General features: G+C 40.7%; 1 protein-coding gene across 6 annotated transcripts in view; it reads right to left on the bottom strand.

Moving 5' to 3' along the window:
- The window catches only part of DCAF6 (DDB1 and CUL4 associated factor 6), a 622,202-nt gene that overhangs the window by 23,142 nt on the left and 581,021 nt on the right, over positions 1 to 18,039 (bottom strand). The window lies entirely within an intron of this gene.

Consider the following 18,039-nt stretch of genomic DNA (forward strand, 5'->3'; position numbering starts at 1 on the left):
CAGTAGGGCATTTCTTGTATACTGTATCCTTCCACCAATGTTTGATGTCTGTAAACAGGCCTTTAAATATTGTTCTTATCTTGTCTTACTTGCTGTGCATTCAAAGACCAAGGTCAAATTACAGGCTTTGTCTTCCTATGGAGCTTGGCGTTTATCTTTCTTTCTTTCTCTGACTTCAAAGTGAGAGAACTTATATGACAATAATGCTAGCTACTGGGGGTGTGGTGGAGGAAGGCTTTAGGATGCTATTTTTATCTACCACACAACAAACCTCAAATGTTTGTGAATGAAATGTGCAGAAACTTAAGAATATAAGTGTAGTGGAAACAAATATTTTAAGAAGATCGAAACAAATCAATACACTAGTTAATGACATTTCTGCACATTAACATTTGTGTGCTGTATGTTTTTATCAGTAAAACTGTATGTCTGCGCAAATGTAATGGTAATTTCAGTTGAAGATGTGTCGCCTGTAATGTAGTGTGCTACCACACTATGCATACTCCACTTTTTCACTCCACGCCACTGCAATCTACTCTATACCACTCCATTCTGCACCTCTCTACTCTACTCTACTCTGTAACACTCTACTCTATGCCAAGGTACTCTACTCCACTCTAGTCTAGGCCAGTCCACTCTACTCTGCACCACTGTAGACTACGTCAATGCACTCTACACCAGTCTACTATACACCACTGTACTTAACTGCAGCACTCTACTCTATGCCACTCTATTCTACAGCACCACTGCTCTCTACATCACTCTACAAAACTGCACTCTATGACCCCCTTTGCACTGCAACACTGCACATTATGGCACTCTATTCTACTCTGCACCACTGTACCTATGCCACTCTATGCGACTGCACTCTACATCAATGCACTGTCACTCCACTCTACACCACTGCCCTTTGACACTCTACTCTGCAACAGTGCACACTTTTCCACTGTACTCTACACCACTGCACTCTACTCGCCACCGCTCAACTCTGTGCCACTCTACTGCACTCTTCACCAATGCACTCTATGCCACTACACTCTACACCCCTTCATACTGCATCACTGCACCCTATGCCACTTTATCTTGCAGCACTCCACCCTACCATGCACCACATCACCCTACAACACAGCACTCTGCATCACTGCACTCTGTGCCACTGTAATTGATGCTGTGCCAAACCAGTCTGTGGCTCTACTCTTTACCACTAGAGTAGTGCACTCTACACTAGGGCGGTTATTCTAACTTTGGAGGAGTGTTAATCCGTCCCAAAGGTGACGGTAAAGTGACGGATATACCACCAGCCGTATTACGAGTTCCATAGGATATAATGGACTCGTAATACGGCTGGTGGTAAATCCGTCACTTTTCCGTCACTTTTGGGACGGATTAACACCTCCTCCAAAGTTAGAATAACCCCCTAAGTCAGTGCACCCTTCACCAATGCGCTCTACACCACTTTACTAAAAACCAAAGCACTCTATGCCAATCTACTCTGCACCACTGTACTCTGCACCACTTCACTCTAGACCACTCTACGACACTTCACTCCATAATACTCCATTCTGACACTCTACTCCATTAAACTTTACTGCACTCTGTTCCACTATATAACACTTTACTCCACTCTGTGACTCTCTACACAATTGTCTCTACACCACTCCATGCCACTTTACTCCACTCTATTCTATGACATATGACTCCACTCTATGCCACTCCATGACATTCTATTCCACTTCAATCTACGATACTTTACTCCACTCCACTCTATGACACTCCATGCCACTGCACTATACCACAATGTACTGTGCTCAACAACACCCTATTCAACTCTCTCTCTGACACTCCACATTACTTTACTCCACTCTATGCCACTCCAATCTTCTTTATGCCTCTCCACTCTACTCCACTCTGACAATACTTCACTCTATGACACTCTACTCACTCCTCAACACACTATGCCACACCAATTGACAACACTTTATGACATGTCATTCTCCTTTATGCCATTAACGTATAGCCACACTGAACAACAGCCATGCTAGGTTACAACATGGCTAAACACACTAGCAAAGCCAATAGCGCTGCCTAGGCAAGATCTATTGGCTTTGCCAATGCTTGTTTATAAAGTATGGAACTCCAAGATGACTTGCAGTATCCTTGTCATCTATGCCAAGAGGTACAATACCCCATATAATACATGGTCACACCATCAACGTACCCACAAGCCACTCAAAACCTTAGTGCAGCAGTTCCCAACCTGTGATCTGAGGCCCCCGAAAGGGTCCCGGACACATTCCAAGGGAATCCACAGACCTGGGCCAGCAAAAAGGCACTTCTCCAGCTGGGGCATCTAGACACATATGTGTTTTTATATTTATTACTTCCTTTGTACAGCAGTTTTAAAAGCACTGCAAAGTTCCTTGTACAGTCAGCAGCAGTGGCTCCTCCGCTAAGCGGGAGAAGCGTTGCCCTACTGCTCTGAGCAGTACATAAAAGGAAAAATAAAATGATAATAGCACAATGTTATTAACATTTTATTTTTTCAGAGCAGAGCCAAGCTGGGACGTGGTGGGCTGGGCTGTGTCACATGAAGGAGGTTTGGAAAGTGCACCATAAGTGCGCATGACGGTTTACCGGACATCTTGGGCCGGTCAAACAAACATGCTCACTTAGTATTTCCACACCCGGCTGTATTGCACAGCCAGGTGGAGAACATGAACGTGCTCCCACTCCCTGTCTGAGTGCTGAACCAGGCTGCTGAGAACAATCACGACGCTGCTGTCATGCTGGTGGCAGCAGCGTTTTGATTGGCTTAGGGGAGTCTGGGATCCTGTGTGATTCCGTGCTGCCGGGACTCGGGAAGAGGAGAGGACGGAGGAGAGATGGAAGTCATAGACAGATTAAGTGTTCTTTTTTTATTTTTCATCCCCCTGCCTTGCCACCCCCGTTTCTTAGCAGTCACCAGAGGCTTTCGGGCAAAAATAAAAAATCAAAGATAACTCTGGTGAATAATGTACCTGTGGGAGAGAGGTAGAGGTTTTGTCTAGTGCCAGTTTTGATTCATCTAAGGTAGAGCAGATGGGTAATGTGCCTGGTGTAACGAATGTGTAACATGCAAAGAACAGTATTTTGTATGCCTAGCACAGTGGGTTACTACTTTTGTCACAGAGGTTTTGTTTTCCCAGTCTTTCATTTTTCTTCTGCTGCTAATAAAGGTTTTCTTGTGTAGAAATATATTCTTATTATTAAAGGCAAAGCTAACCATTGTGTTATGTTCTGAATCCCAACGTTGTGCTTCTCCACACCAAGCACTCTTAGAAAATGCCTACCAGTGTGGATGACATGTGAATTCTACACCTTGTAGTCCCCTGCAAAGTGCTCCAACACCTTACACTGGTATGAGAGGTGCTATTAAACAAATGAATTATATGTGACAGAAAAGGCTACGGAGGGATGTGGGGCCCTTATGGTTTACTTCCTTTCCTAACCACATATTTATGTGAAAAAGCCTTTTCAGATCTTACGTACCTAAAAAATAAAAACAGAAATCGCTTTGGAAATGTAGAATCTGACCTGAGGATTTAGCTTTCCTAAATAAGACCAAATATTGAAAAGTTAGTCACCTGAGATGCAGCACCAACCTCCCCATTACATTTTTTCGATTATTGGATATTTTTTCAATATAAAATAATTAGATGTTTAGCGATTCGAGTACTTGTTTGGTGTGAACTTGCTCGTAAAGTTTTTGAGACTTACTGTTTTAATGTTTGAAATTTAAATTATACAAATTGCTTGGGGGTCCCTGGCTTCCAGTGGTGATTCAGTGGAGGTCCTCAGGAGTCAAAATGTTGGGAATCATTGCCATAGTGCATAGCTTCTGTAATTTTAAGCTATTAAAATAGAGCAGGAGAAAGAAAAGCAATGTTCCATTTGTTGCTTTCAACAGCTGCTTTAATTATGTTCCATGTTCTGATCTGCCTTTCACCTTGGCTGCTGGCTCTGGCAGAAAGGCAAGTGAAAACTGGACTGTAATAACCTTATAATAGTCTAGTTCTTACGTCTTTTCTTTATAATCGGTGACTTGATGCATCAGGAGTAGCCGATTACATAGAAATTAATAACTGCTGTTTATACAGGGATCACAGAATCCCAGGTATTAAATAGTCTGTAACACCAAGAGTTTCTTCAGTGTAAATGCTCCCAGTTTTGACTGATGTGGAGCTGACCTGCCCAAGATCGCACAAAGGAGCAGAAGTGTTATTAGAACTACAGTTTCAGAGCACAGTTTACAATTATTGTACCTGATTGCTTTTGATATCTCTAGCGCAGTTTCAATTTGCATGAGGTGCGAGGCATGATGGGTGCGGGGCACAATAGGTATGTTCTTCCTTTTTTCCCTCCTACCTTTATTTGCTTGGTGCATGAAGATGCAAGGTTAATCAACATGTTTTTTTCACATTTGGTCTAAATACTTCGTGAATGTAAATAACAATAAAACATACCTTCAAACTGACAACATGCCTTCTTTTCTCTCTATTTCACGTCCAGACTATATGATTGTGTACATTTATTGGAGCGTGCATTCATCAAACAATGGGCGACTTGTACAGGGTCAACTGAGAAGTCCCCAAGGCTGTTGCTGTCCCTCCCCCTGAAATGTATTGTCTCCTACGCCCGTGTCCTACCACTGTAGTGTCTCAGACCCTCCCTGTGAGCTCAGGCACTCTGAGCTCAGGCACTTTGAATAGCTGCCCAGCCACTTCCTTTTCCCATGCACTTGCTTCACGTGTCGAATATCTTTAAAACGTCCAGAAGAATAGAAGATACTGATAGAATTATCAAATTCCTGAATTAGCCGCACTTAATCTCCCACATAATGCTAGCTGAACCCTTTTTATTATTTTGACTTATGTTCCCTCCCTTGTCAAAGGGCAAAGAATTGTATGTGCAGCTAAAAAAACAAAGTCCTCCACTGTCTCAACAAACATCAAGCATGCCAGAGGTCTCCTGCCATTATTTAATCAGAACGTGCTTGTTAGAGCTGTACGTAGGGTGGGTTAATCAACCACTGGTGATTACATTTTTCATAATTTAAGGAACGTTCATCTTGTTTGTGGCTTATTAATTTCAGTTGACTCTACAAGACTTACAGAGCTGGTCCTTAAGGCTTATTCTATAAACCAACTCCTTTGGTCCAATCTGTGCGTCTATACAAATAATTGCCTGTCAGGATGTTGAACTCAATGCATTCACCACAGTCCCGGTTTCTTTGATGGCCAGTAGCCAACTTGCAGTAGCTTAGGATACATTAATAGCCGGTGAACTAAATATATGATCATGGAACAATAATAAGGCGGGACCCACATTTTTAAATGCTATACGCCTTGATTTTAAAGGACAAGTTGATATTATTTTACTCCAGTAGATGCTGTCACTTAATGACAATAATATGGATGGATTTTCTATTAATCCTCTGGGAATCGTAAAGGAGGGTTTATGACCTGGGTGCCCACGTCCTTAAACTGTCATATTACAGAGCTCACAACCAATTCCATCAACCTATAGGTGCATTCTTTTAAGAGGAAAGGGTATTATGTCTTTTTGGTTTTAACATTTTATAATGATAATTTTGTCACTAACAACTATTTAAATCTCTAAACGTTGTTTAAATATGTAGACAATCATTGAAGCTTACTAGCAAATGTCATATGCTCTGTTATTCTGGCTGGAGGTTTTAATGCCAAGATGGGGCTATTGCAGAGTAGTGGCTCTCTTACATTGCTTGTTAAAAGAACAGGCACCGCTCCTTTCACTAATAAACAGGATAATCCGGGTTAGGTCTTATTTGACATGATTACTGAAAGGGACCTGGTCAATGTGCATGATACTGGAGGAGTATCTCATTATTGTCTACTGAAATTTGTTGGCAGAGGCCATTTTGAGCAATTTCGTTGTCCTGGCTGATTATGTTCTTTCTTCACAGGTCAGACCTATGGATTTTAGTGATCACTATCCACTCTTACTTTATTTTTCGTTTTCACAGATGCATCACAAGGCAACACTACAGTTACATGGTATAGTGTCAGAGATTCAAATGGGCACATTGATAACTGATCAGAAGAAGATTGGCCTCCTGATTCTTTTATTCTTACTCTTAACAACATACACCTCTCAATTTATTGTTTGCTTAGTTCTAATCGAACAGCTTCCTCTTCTAAAACGTATTAATGGTTTGGTAGGATGTGCTCTGAGGCCGATAAAAGAATCAGAGAGGCACTTAACAAATCCCCAGGAGATAAAGCTGAGATAATATTACGTACACAAGATGCCCTCAAAAACAGAAAAGTCTAACGTCAAGAAGAAGCTTGGGATGAACTTACTGAAGCGTTGCTTTCCTGAAATATTAGTCATTTTTGTTATTAGTGAATTCTTCCTTTTTCAGTAGCATTACTGGTCCCTCTTTGTATTCATCAATCCTGCCAGAAAACTGGGTGAAAAGATTCTCTAGTATTTAGAGTAAGAATGCCTTCTCTGGGATCATCATCTACGAGCCCACCTAACCATCAGGTTCCCATTACATTTTAATTACACATCTAGAGTTAGTTATGCTATTGTTTCCAGACCTGCTGTTAAAGCGCTTGGTCCCATTTATGTCCTAATTCATCATTCAAGAATAATATAGATCTTTGGGCCCCAATAATTACTAGAGTCTTAATGCCCCTAGTGGTTCAGTTTTTTTCAGCTTCCTGTAGCTAATCATCATACCTGTGTGTAAGATGGGAAAACAACAATACCCGCTTTTATAGACCCATCGTATTTATAGATTCATAGTAAAGACCTCTGGTCAGATTATTCTCTAGGGATGCTTGATCTGAGCTGAGGATAATCATGTGTTTACACAGCTGCAAAATGGTTTTAGAGAGGATCTTGGAACTTCTGAACATTGCCTACAACGAAATCTTCTGATGTGTATATAAGCATAGGCATATGCAAAAGGGTGGCCTCCACCTTGCTTTTGTGGAACCAAGCTTGGCCTTTGACCATCTCAACAGACCTCACCTTTGGACCACAGTTGGTGTTATAGGTTGATCCAGGCACCATGACCTTTCTTCAACATCTGCATTGATTGTCAAGGTGTTCTATGGTATTAATTGGGAGTGCATGAAATCTTCAATTTAGTGCAGGGAGTTCAACATGATTGTGTGCTGGTCCCTATACTGTTTATTATGCATACCTTTGGTTTCCGGAGTAGCGTATTACTCGGTGAAAATCGCTTTGACGCCTCATCAGGGGTAGTAAGCGCTATATAAATACTATTACAATACAATACAATATCAATGACTTAGAAACTCAACTACTATATATAAGTCAAGATATTCCTCAGGTGGGCGATAGATCTATTCCCACTCTCTTGTACGCTTACAACACCATGTTAGTGGCGCATAAACCTAACAATCTCAAAAAAACATTTTGTTTCCTCTGGACAGTTTTTGGCTCTGGAAAATGCACCTAATGTTCTGTATATGGCTCCAATTTAGACGAGGCTGCTGTCATTGATCATTTAGACTTGGAACGCTCATCTTGGCCAGCCCCCCTCATTTTTTGTGGCGACCTCAACATAAACATAGAAGTGAGTGGGAATGCTGGGGTGCGTAAACCACACTCTAGCAGGAAGCCATTGGTATTAAGAGCAGTCCAATGGCTAATAAAGGATCATGGGTTGATAGACGTTTGGGATAAGTTGAAAGCCCCAGAGCCTGGGATTATGTGTTTTCCCTTCCCTCACAGGAAGTTGGTGCCCTTGGATTACTTTTTTGTATCCGAGCCTGTTGATGGACCGGTAGGGATCTAAAGATATCCTAGGGTATTATCAGAACATAAACATTTGGTGCTCGGGCTCCCGATCATTGGTATAGTCAAGCTGCAGGGTAACTGGACCTTTGATACAAAAAAAGAAAAAAGACTCCTTCTGAACATGGAATATGTTGAGCACATCCTTAAGTAGGTAACAGACGTCTTGGTAACAAACAGAGGCACTGGCACTGACAAAGTCTGGGATACATTAAGGCGGGGATCAGGTGTGAAACTCTGATTTACAGCTTACCACAGCATAAGCAGAGGCGGGCCATTTTCAAGAGCTGTAAGAGGAACTTTCACTCTCAGATACATTACAGATCAAGTGGGTGACTGGCAGAAGTGACTGTAAGGAGGTTCAACAGAAGATTGCAGTCCTTAAAGCTAGAATAAATCGGCATTACAGAAAGGAAGTGGCCAGTAAATTTCAAAATTATAATTCAGTGTGCTATGACTAGGGATACTATTGGTACTCCACATCAGACAAAAAGACACAGAGAGAGGGATAAATGTCATTCTGGGTAGTCAGGGACGTAATCTTGATATCCCGGCAGAAATCATTAGGGTTTTCAAACAATTGTACGAGGACCTCTAAACAGAAGACATACCTCCACTACTTGACAGCTACACCAAGTTTCACAGCACACACAGTAGCATTGTACTGAAGGATGACAATCGGGCCTGTTTGGAACTGTCAATCTCTTGTGAAGAGGCAGCTGAGGTCATTAGATCTCTGGCTCTGGGGAAAGCCACTGGACCAGGCAGGGTACCCCTGTAGTTTCATATGACTTTCTTCTCAGAACTTGGGAAAGATATGACCTCAAAATGTCTGAGGGTAAGCCCCCTCCTTCTTGGCAATCGACCAACATTGTTGGATTTTTAAAAAAAAGGGTAAGTTCCGCTTAACCCCAGGGTCTTACTGACCAATATCATTTATAAATAGCGATGCTAAAATCTACGCTAAGATATTTGCCAAACGCCTAGGAATATTGATTGTCAACTTGGTATTGCCCCGCCAGTACAGCTTTATTCTGGGCCAGGGCACGCTTGATCATGTCAGAAGGGTAATCTCCCTGTTTAATTTAGCAGAGACAACAAAGGCACCTATTGGTACAATATAGCCGGACGACAAAAAGACCTTTGACGGTGTCTCTTGGGGCTACCTATGGGAAATCTTAAAGTGAAAGGGAATGGTCCTGGTTTCATCAAGGCCATCATGGATTATATAAGGCCCCCAATGCTAGGCTACAGGTCATGGGGATGGAATCAGACACAATCTTAATTACCAGGCGACAAGGCAAGGGTGTCCATGCTCACCATTGTTATTTTCACTATATATCGATTCCTTTATTGCACGAATGGAGAAAAACCCCGGGATTAGGCCAACTACAGTAAATCAGGCGGAGTATAAAGTTTTGGCTGTGCGGATGACATTGCTATAGTAACACCAAATCCATAACGGCAATCAAGATTTATGCTAATAGCTTTAGGGTAATACCAGGATATCACCTTAACAAAGGCAAGACTCAGGTACTGTGTTCTGGAAGAATCGTCCTGAGGGACCAACGGTTGGTGGATGATGCAAACTACTTAGGGGTCAGGATAACATCTATTTTAGACCAGTTAGTGTAATTGAATTTAACACCCCTTTTATTTACGATAAGGCAAGAATTAAATAGAATCAACAATCTGCATCTTTTACTGTTGGGAAGATGCAAAGTTTTAAAAATGGTAACACTGCCAAAAGTTCTGTATATGTTCAGAACCATTCCTTTGGAGGTCAACAAGTGCTGACTTTTAAAGGTAGAAAGTGCATGCTTTAGTTTTTTCTGGCACTTCAAGAAACCCAGAAGGGCCTCTAAGTATATGATGCTTACTTAGCGCAGGCGGGGATGTTTCACATCCTAGTACTGGTCCTGCATGCTGAAGCACATGGGAATCTTGATTATGGGCAAGACGCACAATCAAAATCATGCCAAAACACCACCTATATACGAGCTAATGCTAGAATCTGAGGCTAAGGGGTGCTTCTTGAGAATTATGAAACTAAGCTATTACAAAAAGACCAGGTTTCAGACTGTGAAGGTGGCATATAAAGTGAATAGGCATCACTAACTTTAATCGGTTTACATCTGTATGGGGCTCTCCTGCCTTACCCTCTATACAATATGGGTAAAAGATGGGATCGGAGTGCTATCTCAAGACTCAGCGACTTTTATGACAAAGGTCAGCTGTTTTCATTTAGCGAGATGCAGGAAAATATGGCCTAACAAAAAAGATTGTTTTCAAATATCTCCAGAGCAGAGATTTTATTAATAAGATGGGCAAGAATCAAGTCTCGGTCAGTAAAATCCCCACTATAGAAGCCATTGATGGCAGATTTAGGATTGGGCAAATGTACAATGTATTAACACAAGCTCTGCTCGATGATCTAGAGGCTCAGAATGCTAAGTGAGGGGAAAGACTGGTGGTAGAGGAACCAATACTATAAAGCTCTTTAGAGATGGGCAATGAGATACTGTTAACTGCAGGACAAAAGAGCCGGCATTTTAATTGGTATCTGACTTATATTACATTCTGGCTACAGAGATGGGGCAGGAAACCCGATGCAAAGGCCCATCGATGCGGAACAGAACAGGCTGAAATCATATATATATATTTCACTCATGCCCAGAGCTAAACCTCTGCTTTCAGGGAATTTGGCCCTTCTGTGGTATGATCTTTAAAAAACACAGAACAAAATTGCTCCTCAGACGATATTGTGGAATGGAAGGCTTTGGATACCAAAAAGGGGAGCTTTATCTGATATTTGAGGCAATAGCAGTGACACATATGGCCATAACTTCAGGATGACTAAGTCCTGATCCTTCAACCTTTTCAGAATGGAGGGCACGGTTTTTGGAAATGTATAATATGGAAAGGTGCCTATATGAGTGTAAGGGCCGAAAGGCCCGAAGACGCAGAGCTTTGATTTGGGCTGCACTGACTGGATCGAGAGTTTTAATCAGGGAATTCATCTGTAGGAATGGGGACAAGGCAGAGACTCTTTAATCATCCCCTAGAAGGTGTGGCACTAACTCCGTGCATTTTTGTTTGGTATATTACTAGGCCCAGTACTTTACTTATTTGTACAACTATTGCATAGCCCGTTGTATGGTCAGAGACGATCGATATGATCTACTTTTGTAATGATCTAGAACAAGCATTTTATCACAGCATAAGAAGTTGGTATCATATTGCTGTACTCTGATTCATCTGGGCAATCACTGGGAGTTCACACTTTACTATTGTTGTGGTTATACCTCTTACTTTTCCATTGCTACAAGATTTATGAAATGTAAAGCATATTTATTTTTATAGGGAAAGATAGGTGTTCATTGGAAGGGGTAGGTCTGATCAAGTAAATGCACTTTACGCCTTTGTACAAATCTGATTGCACTGAAATATTTCATAGTATCTGATCTATTTCTGAAGCAAACTTACATCATGTTCTTTAGGACAGTATTTTTTGATTGCCCTATTGTATTTTGCTGTACTTGTTCTGTCATGGTAAATACAGAGGTGTGCGCTACATTATTATATGTGTTCTGTGATATATATTACCTTCTCTTGCTGCTAGTTGTATAAGGTTCGAGCAAGACTATGCACTTTTTGACTTGGGAGTATTTGATCTATTCGATGATAAACAGCATCTGACCTTTAGCACTGTATCTGTTATCTGCACTATTGTATATGGCTGCATCCGATCTATCAAGGTTAATGCTGAGCTTTTGCACTTTAATATCATATGTGCTCTGCAAAATGCTATTCAACCTTTTTGCTAACTGTATGGTTAAGTCTCCAGGTCTCTCTCTAGCTCCCTCTCTTTTGTATGTTTTCTTCGTTATTGTCTCTTTTGGGTACCTGCATCTCGATTCTAGATCTGCCCAAGAGGATATTAATTGGTTTGATCAAAATCTGTATCTTTGTTTTAAGTGCTGTTCTCTTTCACCTGCTGCTATGGTTACATGAATTATGGTTGTGAAATGCCCCGTTAAAATTCAATAAAAAATATTATTTTAAAAAAAGGACTACCAGGACTTGAATACTAACTATGGTAATCTTTCATTATGAACCTAGACCCTAAAACAATCTAGTCTCGTACCTATTCTAATGCCACACATTTTCACACTGCTCTGCATTTCTTCATACTTGGAATCTTTTTTTAAAGGTCTACTAAATGAGGCTATCACATGTTTCCGAAGCAGAAGACTTTTCTAAATATCTGACTGAAGTGTTCAATTTCACCTCGTGATAGGGGTAAATCTTTACCTCACATGCTTACCTCCTATAACACTAAGTGTGTTTCGCTGTTATGTTACAGAGCTGGTATATAGGGCTATGCCGACTGTCGTCCTTTACAAGTTGAGGACATTAGATTCTGTGGGTGCCTATTAGCTTTTCCTCTAAGTTGCCCTCATTTTTGTTGCCATGAAAGGTTAAGTCGCTCATATTTTGAGTAGAGAATAGAACTTTCTCTACACATGCTGTAGGTAACTATCTGGTTAAATCCTGCTGCTACTTTTAATAGATTGATTACAAAGAATTGAATGTTAATGGAATTTTATTCTAGCTCCAAGTGTCTTAGTTATATGTATTCCTTCTTTTTGGCTTTAGGCTGACATGAAATGTTCACACCTAAAATTATTAGTAAAAAAAGAAAGTCTGGGCAAGTATCTCTTTTTATCAGTATAGGAAAGTTACCAGAGAATCTTTCAAATTAATTAAACCATATGTCAGATCCCATGTTATAAAAAAAACAGTCTGCATTATTAAAAACATACATCAGCGATGCTTCTACCACACGAATTACATAAGTCAGCATTCTCATGATCAAGTTCACCTTTGTCTGTTTTCATAGTACACACTGTTATCATATAGATGTACCCATAATGAGCTCTACCCCGTTTGTCCTAACAACCAACCTCTTTGCTCTATTAAGATCCATCAAGGTTCTATCGCTTAACAGTACATATTCTGCACATCAGGCATTGTAACTACGCTTATTGCCAGATGCCCAGGCAGATCAGACAACGCTTTGTAATGATAATTTGTTTTTTTCTTCTAGGTATTCCTCTCTACTGGGTTACACATGATAATAGTGTAAACGTGAGTGAGAGTTGTTAATAGAGAATGTACATTTATTTGATGAACTTTTTCTCTGCAATGTGATAATCAAATATGATTGATATATTCACAGAATTTAATTTGAGTTAATTGATGTGTTTTAAATAAATGTTATTGAGTTGTGAACAGAGTTTCATGAGAAGCTGACGTCTGCTTCTTGTTTGTTATTACAGTTCAACGAGCAAAGTTTTTCAGAATGAAAATGAGTAAAAGGGCATCAGGTCTTTTTATGCTAATTGTTTATCCTGAAAGACTCAACGACAGCTAAGTAATCTTATATAAGCAATGCACGGCGTATGAGGGGGTTAGAGAGGAACTTCGTGCAAGGCAACATAGATAAAACAGGCAATGCAGAATTGCATCACCTACATGTGTTGAAAGGCTGTGAGAGAGATTCAGCCTTTAGTTGCTGAGCTTGCCAGTCCAGCTGCCAGCAGAGATGAAAATAGAAAAACTGGCTATTTTACTGAACATGAAGCCTTGTTGTCCAAACAGGTTTTCAGTGTGAACCATCTCTGAAGCTCAACAAAGGCTTTCTTTTTATTTCTAAGGCTAGCTTAATAACTAGATGCAGGAGGATGGGATTACTATAAAATTATACTGCTAATATTTTTGGAGTATTTTGTGTTGTACTCACTTTTGGTAAACATTGCTGCTACCATCCTGTTTTCCTTCATTGTATTAACAATTCATAAAATGTGCACTAGGATAGGGTTTTGATTTTATAATAAATCTTTAAAATATATCTATTTTTCCTAGAGTTCTTGGGTGTATTGTTTCTTAATGAAAGAGGATTTGGATTCCACCAAATATCCATGTGATATCTTACAGGATTGATCATTACCAGAAACACATCTCATTCAAATAATGCTCAGTGGGTTTGTGGGGTGACTGCAGTCAAAATAATTTTCTGTCTCTGTTTGCCACAATGACAAAGTCCTTTGTGCCAGGAGGTATAGAGCGCTGAATTTTAGGCCATGTTCTAGAAGAAGCGAGGAAACATATCAGCATCATCCACATTAGGCATGACCAGAATTGCTGACCTCTTGGACACACTATAGCTACAGATAAAGACATATGCTTTGGAACAAGCACAGAAGGAGTCAAAGAAGGAATTTGCAGTTAGGATATGCAAGTACTCCAGGAGGATGGCAGGCATTGATGTCTGCTTTTTGCACACCTGGGACCTTGTGTATTACAAATGGGACTACACATACTTTCATTGGACCTCCTGTAAAATGCACTACACAGGTACCCATTTCACAGAAGCCGAATCTGAATGGGGAGTTTATCACTAGCAATGAGTGTTGCCCCACACAAATGAGAAAATGTCTTTGCTTGTACACCTTTACAATAGTATACAAGCAGGTACACAGGCAAAGAGGCCTTCCTAGGTACAAAACAGATAGTGCTCCTCCGAGAATGACCTTTTGAAGGATACATGAAAGGTCCTAGGAACAGCCCCTCACTTCATCTGGCTGTGTCTGTGACTTGATTCTAAAAGCAGGCAGTGTGCTGCCTGCACACAGAGCAGCAGTTTGAATTGCATATTCATGTTTCACTTCTGCACTCTTGCCATCCCTAGTGCACTTTTAATACACGGGTGAGGGTGCACACTGATGCAAACCTGGACACTCCTCTCACATAAATACTCCTATCTGGCTCCTTGATTTACTGCATGGCAGTACAAAATGTAAAGGAAATGTAGGGCTAATAAACAATGGAATTATGCGCTTCCAGGGTAATTAACAGTGGTTAAGAATGATTCAAGCATTTGGATCAAATATATATATTTATTTTACTTTTTTACTGTCCCGTTGGCAACATTATGCTATTTTTTTCCTTTCAGGTTGGTCCAAATATGTGGTTCAGCCTGTCCTTGCTAGGCTGTTTCTTGTGTCTCTGGACCAACACTTAGGTCTTTCGGGTTGGCCGTTGAGAATGTTTTTTGATGACTTCATCGAGAAAATGAGTGTGTAGATAGTACTGATACAATGGGATCATTCAGATCACCTCAGTGAAGATTGAAATCTCCAAGATATTATTGGCTACCTTGATCTTATTTTCCATGAAGAAGTCAAGTTTCTGATCAGAAGAGACTGAATTGTTCCCTGCAGTATGTAAAACAAGGTAAAGTTTGAACAGGTTTGAGTCAATCATCATAAGCTCCATAGTAAAAACATTCTAAAGATGAGGGTTGTTCAGTGGTGAGTTTTGTAAAATGTACAGTGTCTTTAGAAATGACTGCTACTCCTTTTCCAAGTCTATTTGTTCTGGCTACATTAATAATAGAATATGCTTTTGGTACTAGCAGGTCTATTGTCGGGTCAGAGATTTCATTTAGCCAAGTTTCTAATAGGATAGTAATGGCTAAGTTGTGCATTGCAATCAAGTCTGCTATTTCTAGGTTGTGTTTGACTATGGCTCTCCAGTTCTACAGGAGGTATTTTAGTGAAGATTGGAGCAGCTGGGGTTTGGGGATACTAATAGCTTGAATCTCTTATTGGGTGTTGAGGTTTATGCTTTTCGTTAGGGTGGACTTAGGTTTATTCTCTCTGCTTCAGATAATGGAGATGGTGTTGCAGCTCTCTTGGTTATCACTGGCTACGTTCTGACTGACATAAATAGTTAGAAATCCTTCTGTGCCATCTGTGTCCTTTCTGGAGAGGGGAGGGATGGTTCTCCTAGTGCAGAACTCCTTGTTGCAGTGGGGGTGACCTTTGGATAATTGTTCTGTGGGGTGCATTGAATGCCTGTGCATATATTTGCTGCCAGGAGAGAAGCTGTGATTGGTAAAGACTGCCTGAAATCATTGGCTAAGGATTCTATCAAAGTGATAAGGTTGTCAATGTTGGATTCAATGGAATCTAAATAGCTGGCATGTTAAGCTCTAGTAGTAATTGCTGAGGGTGCATAAAAGGGCTGTGAATGATAGTGAAGTGTGAGGTGGATGTGCTTTTGTGGGTGTTGGAGAAATGGGGGTGTGGAAGTAGGGAGAGGTGTATCTTCTTTGTATTGTTGAGGTGATGCACGGTTATTGAGGGGGCTGGAGGAAAGGGAGCACTGAAGTGAGCCCTGGGTGAATGAGGTTTTGGGGTTCGGGTTTTTGCTCCTAATAGGCTGTGCATGTCTTATAAATAGGTGGGGTAGGTCAGAGAGAGCCTGATATCTCTCGTTTTGGATGGAGGAGTTGCGAGTGAGAAGGAGGAGGTGTGGAGGGTGATGTTAGGGACATATTGTGGCTGACGAGTGGTAATTAGCATGTAAAGGAAGGGGAGTGTGATTGTGGTCTAGGTGAAACATAGTTGAGAGATCTTGAGTTGTGGGGATCATGGGCCATAGTACCAGGTTTGCAGTGTTGGGGAGAAACCGAAATAGCAGGAATGTCAGTTGTGTTTTTTTTTTTTGAGGTTCAGAAGCATTTTAAACTGAAAGTCAGAGTTTCATCCAAGGCTTGCACCATGACTTTACAACTGTTGTGGAATGAGATGGAAAGTTCTTGTTTTGTAAGGAGTGGTGAGGACAATGACATGGTAAACTTTCACCGATATGGAATTTTGGTGTTTTCAATGTATTATAAGCGTAGCAGTAGATTTTGTCCACATAAGAGTGCCAAGGGTGAAGAATAGAAAGTTAGTTTTTATTCAACAAACATGTTCTTAGTGCAGTGGTTCTGGTCTTCACTAAGAACTTTTGGGAAATCCATGAGTTTGTTGTTTGAAGGACTATCTACCATTCTTTAAGGGATTCAAGGGGTATACAAAAGATTAACAAGTTTATTTCTTCTTTCTTGAGGATATCTGAGCCGGTCATGGCAAATGAGTGTGAAAAATCCAATTGTCTGTTTGGAGTTTGAGAGTTGGCTGTATGTTACTTTATTCTCTGTAGTTTTGCTAGACAAGATATAACAGAGGGCAGCATATTGGTACAAAGAGGGAGAGCGAAGAGTTAAATTCTTTGAGATTAGCTCTGAAGTGGGTTATGCCAGGTGCCCATGAAAGCAGAGAATACTTTAGCTTTTCAGGAGATTATGGTGTCAGAAAATGACAAGATGCAGTAGAAATTAAGAGCCTTGATGGACGTGATACCTAACTTGATTAGTATGGTAGGATCTGTCAAAGTGCAAAATATCTAGCTTTTTGGTCCATCCAGCACATATACTATAAAACAACTGCTGCCACCCGTACAAATACCTAGTAACACAACATAACAATCTCAGCCTTACTGGCACTTAGCTGCACATGCTTTGGATGAGCTGCCAAATTTTAGGAGAAATAGTTCCCCTGATTCCATCCTTCCCACAGTCAGCTTTGAGAATAGTAGCCTGGATCGAAGATCTCCAGAACAGGTTCTAGAACTCATTTTGGGACTTGAAAATAATTCCTTATAACATTCTCACATGTGCCTATGCTAATCTGCATCACAAGTGTTTTGTGTCTTATCGGTGCTAGTCTTACCAGAACACTCCAATTAAAGACCAGGTGTTGTGAGTCAAGGGGATACACCCATGCATTATTTGGGTGGGGGTGAGGGGGCAGTGAAAATGCAGATGATCATTTTGTTCTTTTGAGATAAATGTGCAGCCTGAGCAATCAGAAGTTTTCTTTTCCTGCAGCATCTTATAGTCTAAGTAACGCAGCATCTTATATTCTTAGTCATACACAGAGGTTCTGCAATTTTCTCAATTTTTACCACACTGTACCTCAAAATGCAGCACACAGCAGCTATGAAATACGTTTTTGGAAACTGCCTTTTTTCACCAACTGCAGGATTGAAACAACAAAATCTTTCACACTTCGAGTAAGAAAAAAAAATAAGCAACAGGAATTCATAGTAGTATGCTTGCTGTGCCAGTTTCCCGGCTCTGCTGCATGCACCCATGCCTCGATACCGTGTTGAGGGAAAAAGAATCAAGAAGAGTGGGTAGACGCATAACCTAACATGGCATCTTGCAAAGTTCATGCAGCACCCCAGCCAAACTTCTTTACACACAGAAAGACTTCTAGTGTGACGAAGATG

The sequence above is a fragment of the Pleurodeles waltl genome, chromosome 8 (genome assembly GCF_031143425.1).
Source record: "Pleurodeles waltl isolate 20211129_DDA chromosome 8, aPleWal1.hap1.20221129, whole genome shotgun sequence".
Lineage (NCBI taxonomy): Eukaryota > Metazoa > Chordata > Amphibia > Caudata > Salamandridae > Pleurodeles > Pleurodeles waltl.